This window comes from Pteropus alecto, unplaced genomic scaffold, assembly GCF_000325575.1.
Source record: "Pteropus alecto unplaced genomic scaffold, ASM32557v1 scaffold276, whole genome shotgun sequence".
NCBI classification, from domain to species: domain Eukaryota; kingdom Metazoa; phylum Chordata; class Mammalia; order Chiroptera; family Pteropodidae; genus Pteropus; species Pteropus alecto.
The window spans coordinates 4,502,861-4,512,226 of record NW_006438074.1 but is presented as its reverse complement, the minus strand read 5'-3'; positions in this window follow the sequence as shown (position 1 = coordinate 4,512,226).

Genomic DNA, 9,366 nt, shown 5'->3' with positions numbered 1-9,366 from the left:
TTTCAGGCCAACGAAATAGCAAATAAAAAGTAATCCCAAGTAGTTTGCTTGGGATCTTCAAAAAATAATAAGAAAGCCATTGTGGGTAAGGAGTGGATTGGAGGTCAGAAAGTTATGGGAGGCCATAAGGTCTCCCATAACTGGTCATCATATGACCTTATAGACCAGTGACAGCAGTTTTTGGCTTTTACTCTGAGATAGGGAGCCATTGGAGGGTTTTACAACAGGACCTAATTATACTTCCTCATAATGCCTGATGTAACTATATTTTAAAAGAATATGTTTTAAAGGATGTTTTAAAAGGATTATTACAGTTGCTGCATGGAGATTAGATGGTTGGCAAGCAAGGTAGAAGTAGATAAACCAAGGTTGTTGCAATAATGCAGGCAAGAGATGGAGTTAGTGAGGATGGTCAGATTCTGAATACATTTTGAGTGTAGAAATAAGATTTTATGATTGATTGGATGTGGGATGTTGGAGAAAATGATGTGTCAAGGACGACTTTAAGGTTTTTAATAGGAATGACTGGAAGAACCGATTTAAGAGTTATTAAGATGGTGAATTCTGTGGGAGAAGGTTTGGGATGAGAGTGGGGAAACCAGTTTCATTTTGGACATTTTACGATGTGGTTCATTGTAGACTTCCAAGTAGAGATGTGCTGTGCACAAATGGGCATGTGAGTCTGGAGTTCAGGGAAAAGGTACATCTAGAGACAGAAATCTTGGGAATTGTTAGCATATAGAAAGTATTTAAGTCTATGAGATTGGATGAGATCACAAGGGAGTGAGTATAGGTAAAGAATAGGTTCAGAATTTGAGCCCTGGGACATTCTTCCTTTTAGGGTTCAGGAAAATGAGAACTAATGGCAGAAGAGATTGAGAAGGAATAGCTAGTGAAGAAAAAAAAACAAAACAAAACAAAAAGGAATGGTGATATTGAAGCTGAGAGAAGATGCCATTCCAAGAATATTTCAAAACTTATTACATAGGAGAGAGAAGAACAACTGCTAAAGCAATAAACTTATTTCACACACTGTGGACTGGTTGAATTGGGAGAGTCTAAGTTGTTTTCATTTAATATGACAATTTTGAAGTAATTAATAGATGACCTTGACAAAAGCAGTTTTGGTGCAGGTGGCACCAAATCCTGATTGCAATGGGTTCAGAAGAAAGTGATAGGAGAGGAAATGGAGGCAGAATATAAGACCTCCTGGAAGGCTTTTGCCGTGCAAGGGTAAAAACAGTGTGGTAACTGGAGAGTCATTTGATCTCAAGGGAGAAGGAGGTTCATTCGTTTGTTTGTTTGTTTGCTTATTAAAAGAGGGAAATACTAGTACACGTTAATAGTAACAATTGTATAGAAAGACTTTGTATAGAGGAGAGAAGGGGACATTATTGAGATGATGACCTGAGTCAGTGGAGAAAATGAGATCTATTGAGCAAGTGAGGAGAAGGAGGAGCTGGAATTATGAAGAGGTGTAACATCCAGAAGAGTTAGAGAGTGAATGGACTAAGAACACATAGTGGTAGGATTTCTAGGTAGCACTCTATAAAAATGCAAGGGATTATTTTGATGAGTAGAAACCAAGGGCTAGGAGTTTTATATATCTGTGGACTGCCCATCTATGGAAGACATTTTGCAGGCCTTGGTATGCAAAGAAGTATTCTGACTTCTAGGAATTTAAAATCAAATATAAGTGATAAATAATAAACACATGAAAGAGTCAATTTAAGAATAGAAGAATAGAAGGGATATATGTGACAGAAAGACATATTAAATTGCTGAATATGTTTAAGGAGTTCAGAGAAAGGAGAGAGGTGATCTTGAAGGGATGTGATGGCTGAGACTAGTACAATAAATTCAGAGATGGGCAAGTGAAAATAAAGGAAATAAATAATGGAAACAAAGAATAAAGCCTGAATAGAAAATGGCAGAAAACTATCGTCACCAAGTTGAGTTGCCGGATAAAAGATAAGGATGCACAGTTAGATTTGAATTTCAGATAAACAACAAATAACATTTTAGTATAAATATGTCCCATGCATATTTATCTGAAATCAAAGTTAACTGCGTGTACCATAGCTTTACTTGCCAAATCTGGCAACCCTATCACCAAGGTTAAAGGAAACCAAAAGAATGTTAGTTGAACCAAAGGAAGGAAGAATTAGATAGAATGTAATGATAGAATGTAAAAATGTTCAGTGGTAGCAGATGCTTTAATAAAGCTATGGGAATGAGATTTTGTCACTAGGTCACCATTGGTGGCATTTGATATTCAGTAAAGTCAGAGGTCAATGCAACAGATATGTACCACTCAGTAGAGAGATTTAATTATAAGAAAGAAGAGAAATATATAGTCTAAGATCAAATGTGGAGACAGACCACAGGCCCTGGACTCACAGCCACTAAGATGCTATATGCATTTAGATAATGTGTGAACAACCGAGATATTGTCTTTAAGTCCCTCTGTAAATGCCAGAGGTTGTTACAACGGTGAGGTCACAGCTGAGCTTTCCTGGTACTCTAAGACATGAGCACCCTCTGTTGAGAATCAAGACAAGGGAAGGCAACACATTATAGCAAGTGAAAGATGAGAGAAAAAAGAAATTCTCCTGCTGGCAAAATGTTCATTTTAATTTAATAGTGGACCCAATTCAAATATTCCCAGATGGAAATCAGATTATATACTTCAGATTATAAATCACTTAATAAAACACACTTTTGCCCAGAAGACATGCCCTATACTGGATTTTATTTCATCATAACTGGGTAAAAGATAGTGTCAAAGAAATTCCACAAGAGCCAAGAACTGATGAAAAAGGCGATGTCAGAATTGCCCATGCCTGGCCACCAGAAGTAAGGGCTTGGGCACTGAGCACAGCAAGTCCAAGGGCTGTGGACTATGAATTGGTAGACGTGTGTGAGTAACAGTGACACATGCTTCTCCAGCCATGTTTATCCTTAGGCACTTCAAGTTTCTATCGTATCATTATAGAATATTTATTACTGAAATGCCTGCCCCCAGGAAGAAAAGGTAATATCTTTTGGAAGGTTAACAGAGTGACCTTTGACAATAACTGCTAATGGATTAGGGTCAGGGACAGCTCAGTGCTCAAAGACTTTAAAAAAATATTGTCATCTATCTTTCTCCCTGAATGGAGTATTCATCTTGCCAGTTCCCATAGTTAATTAGATTGTTAACTCTGTCTATTTATAGCAGCAAACACTTCACTGGCATGTAGCAAATGCTGATTATTAATCAGGGGCCTTTACTGACTCAGGATGGAATGAAATGAAATTATTCAAATTAGAGTTAGGCCAAGGTTCAGTGACCTCACAGGCAACATCCTGATTTTGCAAGCTCTAGTTTCTGTAAACTGCATCTCTGGAAGATGTAGAGATTCCAATCTTCAGGAGCCTTGGGGTGAATAGTGATGCTGAGTTTAGGCGTCTCCCAGAATCTTTAAAAGGACTGTTCTCTGCTATAAATGTACCTATGCACCTGCCAGCTCATGAGTCAAAATCAGCCTTACCCAGTAAATCATTATACAAAGTAGTTATTGATGTAGAATTTTAATAGCAAATCAATGAAAGTTAATTTTCATGGAAGCTATTAGAGAGGGTATTCACCAAGCTTGTCTCCTACCATATATCATTTTACTTTATACTTTGGGAGAAAAGCTAAGATTTTATGTAGGTGGTTAAAAAAAAAGACAGACTGGAGTGGGCCAATCCTCCTTACTATGTTTGACTGAGTGTCCTCCCCAACATTTACCGTCTAGACTGTAAGAAGGAAGTAAGGATACCCTCAGGGTAGGTAGAGTGGAGGAAGAAGACTTGAGAGTTCTCTGGGTAGTATGCAGCTGCTCTGATTGAGGAGACCAGCATTTGCTGTGCCCTCCATGCCCACCACCCCTTAGATCAGAGATATTTTACTCTAAGTTTCTGCTATATTTGGGCCTCATGGCTTTTCCAGTGAAAAGTAAGCTTTCTCTTTCTTCAGTAGAATCAGGTATTCGGTAATTTAGGGTGTATCCATATTTATATGGATGTCTCGAGAGACCTGGAAAGTGCTTTTAACTACTTGGTAGGGTAAGGAGAGGAATAAGTGCTTTAACTGTAATGCTATTTGCTTGGTGTTGGTCTTAGACAGGAACTGCTTGGATCCAAGTAACAGAAATCCTCTCAAAGAAGATTCAGCAAAAGTGGGGGGCCTATGAAATAGGTACAAGTATTTCTCCCAAGGGCAGGATGTTCCGCGGGTCTCACAAGGACTTGGAGAGCTTCTCAATCCTGAGGGTGCCAGAAACCTTATCTCTTTTGCTCTTGGAGTGTTGCTCTCTTGCTTCTGCAGATTCTGTTTCCCCTAAAGACTGACTTTCTCTGCATGGCTCATCACAGGTTCCCTTAAATAGTATTCTCAGTCTTTTGAGTTTAAGATATTCTTAGTTCAGAGCCCATAGATATCTGACTTAATCCCACTGCTTTTTAAAAATACAATATTTATTTAATTGAGATATACTTCACATAATGTGAGATTCACAATTTTATAGTGTACACTTCAGTGGTTTTTAGTATATTCATTATGTTATCCAATCATCACTACCATCTAATTCTAAAACACTTCCATCACTTCAAAAAGAAACCCTATACGTATTAGCAGCTAGTCCTAATTATCCCCTCATTCCCTGGCAACCATTAATCTACTTTCTGTCTCTATAGATTTGGCTATTATGGACATTTCATAGAAAGGTGATCATATAATGTCTTTTGTGTCTGACTTCTTTCACTTAGCATAATGCTTTCAAGGTTCGTCCATATTGTAGCATGTAACGGTACTTCATTACCTTTTATGGCAAATAATATAGTTTATGGATATATCATATTTTGTTTATTCACCCATCAGCTGGTGGACATTTGGGTTGTTTCTACTTTTTGGTTATTCTCAATACTGCTGCTATGAACATTTGTATGTAAGTTTTGGTGGGAACATATGTTTTCAGTTCTCTTGGATATATACCTAGGAGTAGAATTGCTAGGTCATACGATAAATCTATCTTTAACTTTTTGAGGAAATGCCAAATTGTTTTCTACAGTGGCTGCATCATTTTACATTCCTACCAGCAATGTATGGTGAGGCCCATTGCCTTTTACTTCCAAATTTCTGAGAGACAGGGTCTGGTTACCCATCTCAATCTCAGGATGGGTTCCCTTTGGGTCAGATATCTGCTCTGCTCACTATGGCTCAGGATGAGGGTGGTCAGTGGAATGTGGGAGTAAAATGGTGACGTGGTACACTAACACAGAGGCTCACTGTGGGACAGTTTTCAGAAATGAGGTGCTCTAACCCCTACTTCATTCCCCTCATACTACCTTTAGAGTAGTCCTAAGTCATGGAATAGGTCAATTGATGACAATTTATTTTTTAATTGAACTGAGGCTTGACTATTTCTTTAAGATACAAAATATTAGTGGCTTGTAACATGTTCACTTTGAATAGATATTTCTTATATCAAACCTGTGAGACAAATGAAAACTCCAACCTGATGTGGAGCTGTTAACTGACGTGTACAAAATTATAAGGTGAGTTAGTGACCATCCTGGAATTAGCATTTGGAACCTCAGTGCTACTGATTGGATTCTCAGGCCACTTATGGGTTAGAACTGTAATTATTGTCCTTTGTTATTTTGGGAACAAAATTCCCAATCTTTATTCATGCCTTTGGGGAATTTGTAGATAAATCCTCACTTACAGTTTTCAAAATAAGTTGCTTTATAAAATCTCAGAATGCAGTAAATTCCATCTGTTTCCTCTCCTACATTAACTTATTAGTTGCACTAAAGCCCCAGACAATCCTCAGAGAGATGCAGTTATAGGAAAGAAAACTGATTATGAGGGAAAGATTTTAGGGTCATTGAAATTTATTCACCCTATATGCAAAGTCTGCATAATGTGTGCAATAGCTTGAGATCACCTTGGCGTAAAGTATGGCTCATGTTTGAGCTAATTGTACAGACTGCACATGAGGAGAATAGTAAGCAAGAGATTCCCACTACAGAAGGTTTAACAATCAGGAGCTTAAGATATTGCGATGAAAATGAATCTGGTTGTGCAGCATTTTAACGGAGCATTACTCTGGAGCTTGTCTCCAAGTATTAAGACTCTCAAAAAATTATTGATTTCAATCCAAATGGGGAGAAAGATTTAACATTTGCCTTTTTTTTTTTTTTTATGAAAGTCAATATAAATGTACACCAACAAATCTGAACCTGAGTTAGATTCTGTGTGTGTGTGTGTGTGAGAGAGAGAGAGAGAGAGAGAGAAATATTAAGTAGTAGATGCAGAATTCTGAAGCTAGAAGGTAAATAATGATAGTAAGCCTTACAGATAATTTTGACTCCACATTATCTATAATTTACAATTATTCTTTGCTTTATTTGTGGGGTTAAGGGGACAGGCTTCTTTATTTTCTGTTTCCTAGATAAAGCTCATTCTGAGAGGTGGAGTTAGGTAGCTGAATCCTCGTTAAGTAGCAATTCGAATGTTATGTGCGCCTGCTTCCCAGCTCGTAGATTGTGGGCAGTGTTGCTTCTCCCTGACTCTTGTCTCGAAGAGGGCCTCTAGACACAGGAGGTGACACTGATGGATGGTCCCCATCTGACTCTTTATTGAAACTCCACATTGTACATAGAACAGTGAGATAGTTGATGCCTAGTCAGGGTGGACAGCTAACAGGTCAATAGAAATTCAACCCGAAATTGCTGTCACAGCAGCTCGTTATGGCTTTTGGCTTTGATGTACAACTATTGCACTTTGTAATTCAGCAAATGTGTAGCTGTGGGGCTGCTCCATTAGGTGTAGCTGTAACCAGAAATCAGGTGATCTGGAGCCCAGTTCCAACTGGGGCTCTGTGACCTTGGGAAGATTTCTCAGTGCTTCTGAAACTGTTTTTTTCATCTGGCAGAACAGCGGAATAGGTGTTAGACTTTCCTAACTGGAATTGACAAGGATAATGCATGTGAAAGTATTTTGCAAATGAAAAGAAAAAGTATTAACATGAAAAAGTTAGGCAGCCAGAATTCCCCCGGGAGCATATTCCCTTCAAGGTTGGGAAAAGTGGGAAAAGAAAACTACTTTTGTCCCATTTAACTCTATCAAAGTAGATATTATTTCCATTTTGGAGATGAGTTGACTGAGGCTCAGACAAGATAAGTGACTTGCTCAAAGTTGCTCATTCAGTTGGTACTTCGCGGAAACAAAATGGGAATAAGTTTGATTTTAAAGCTGTGTCTAAGATATATTATCCCTGTCTCATTGTTCAGCCCAGCAGTTACTTCTGCATTAGCATCTCACCCCTTCTCCCTTGCTTCTGTCATTTGCCTGTTATATGACCTTGGGAAAATTAATCTCTTTGAGCCTGGTTCCTCATCTGTAGAAAACGGGATTACTACCATGTGCTTCATAGGCTTGCATGAAGATTCAGTGAGTTAATCCATGAACAGTGCCTGGTCAGGTGTGGGTACAGAGAAGGTACCTCATCTCTCCCCACCTCTGGCCATTTGCCACATCCATGCTGCCCACTCTACAGTGCTCCTAGAGCCCAAAATGTGCCTGAAGGCTTCCCATCTCTCTTCAGCTAGAAGAATGAAAAAATGTCACTGCACATCATCTTTCCATTTTTACTGACATTAGAAGAATTTTGAGAAACACCCTTAGATATTTTCTAAACTAGGTACCTAATCAAGTTCTCTGGGAGAAAACTACTCTTCAGCAGAGAGGAGGAGTGTACCTTGAGCTGTTGCTCAGTGAAATTTCAGGGCAGAGATTTTTGACATCAGTGGTCATTTTATTTGTATTTCCTTAATAGCTGAAAGCCATGGCACTGATATTTTCTCCTAGTGCCCATTATTAATCCCATTTAATATTTATCAGTAAGCGAATGTTGATAAAGTCTGTGAATAACATTATTTCACTTTAAGATGGTGATTAAAATCCACACATTTATTTGAAATTCCATTTGAAACGGCCAAAGAAATATTGGAAAACATCTGTAGCAGAGTTAGAAAACAGAAAACAATGCCACCATCAGGCCAGAAACTTTAAGAAATTTTTATAAGACGTGGTTCACATAAAACTAGATCTAGGGTCTTACCATGTTGTAATGAGACACTTATTTTCTGAATTTTTAAAAAAACTTTTGTTGTGGGTTAAGTTGTATTCCCCCAAATGATATCAAGTTCTAAACCCCAGCGCCAATGAATGTGACTATTTTTGAAAATAAGTTTTTTGTAGATGTAATCAAACTAAGATAAGGTCATAGTGGATTAGAGTGGGCCCTAATACTATGATTGGTGCCCTTATAAGAGAGGGATATTTGGATGCAGATACAGGTAAGAAGGCCATGTAACACAAGAGGCAGAAATTGGAGTGGTGCAGCTACAAGCCAAGGAATACAAGGATTGCTGGCAACCACCAGAAGCTAGAGAGAGGCAAGAAAGGACTCTTTCTCAGAGCCTTCAGAGGAAGCATGGCCTTGTCAAAACTTTAATTTTGGACTTCCAGCCTCCATAACTGTGAGAGAATACATTTCTATTGTTTTAAATTACCCAGTTTGTGGCAATTTGTTAATAACAGCCCTAGCAAACAAATACAAGTGTAATTGAAAACTTTTTTAAAAAGTGGATTTAGGGAAGTATTTACCCAGATCCAATTTAACTCATGTGAAGGAAAGACTCACCTGGAAAATAAGTGAGTAGATTTTCTTAGCAGAGGCCCAGATAATCTCCAAGCTCAGATCAACAGGGGCTCAAGTAAATGTGGGTCACATCTGAACCCTACCAAATGACCTTGGGAAGTTAAGTCTTGACTCCACACTTGCCATGACCTGCTATGTTAAGTAAAATGGAGACATCATCGCAATAGCTTTGTTCTGAGGAGAGCTGTGCCAATCAGAGAAGGGCTAGCTTGGGGGGCCACAGCAAACATGGAAAAACATCCACTAAGCACAGTGGTCTAAGCAAGCAAACTTCTGGGTACAATCTAGACTGCCAGCCAATCTTATAAAAATAAAGCTACAAAAATATGAAAATTTCCCTTCTTTGTCTGAAATTAAATAGTTTGAATAGAGGTCCGCAGTTTCTGATAAGCCACCTTTTGAATCTTCAAACAGGAATTATGTAGACATTCATTTATTAAACTCAAATTTTTGTTGAGCACCAACTATATGCCAGGCACTGTGCTAGGATGAAGGTTTCATTCAGAGGTTTTTTTCATCATATGCAAAGGTCTGAAGGCAAGACAAAAAAGAACATAGGACAATCAAGCAGTTGCAAAAATCATTAAGTAGGAAAAAACAACTGGGCCTG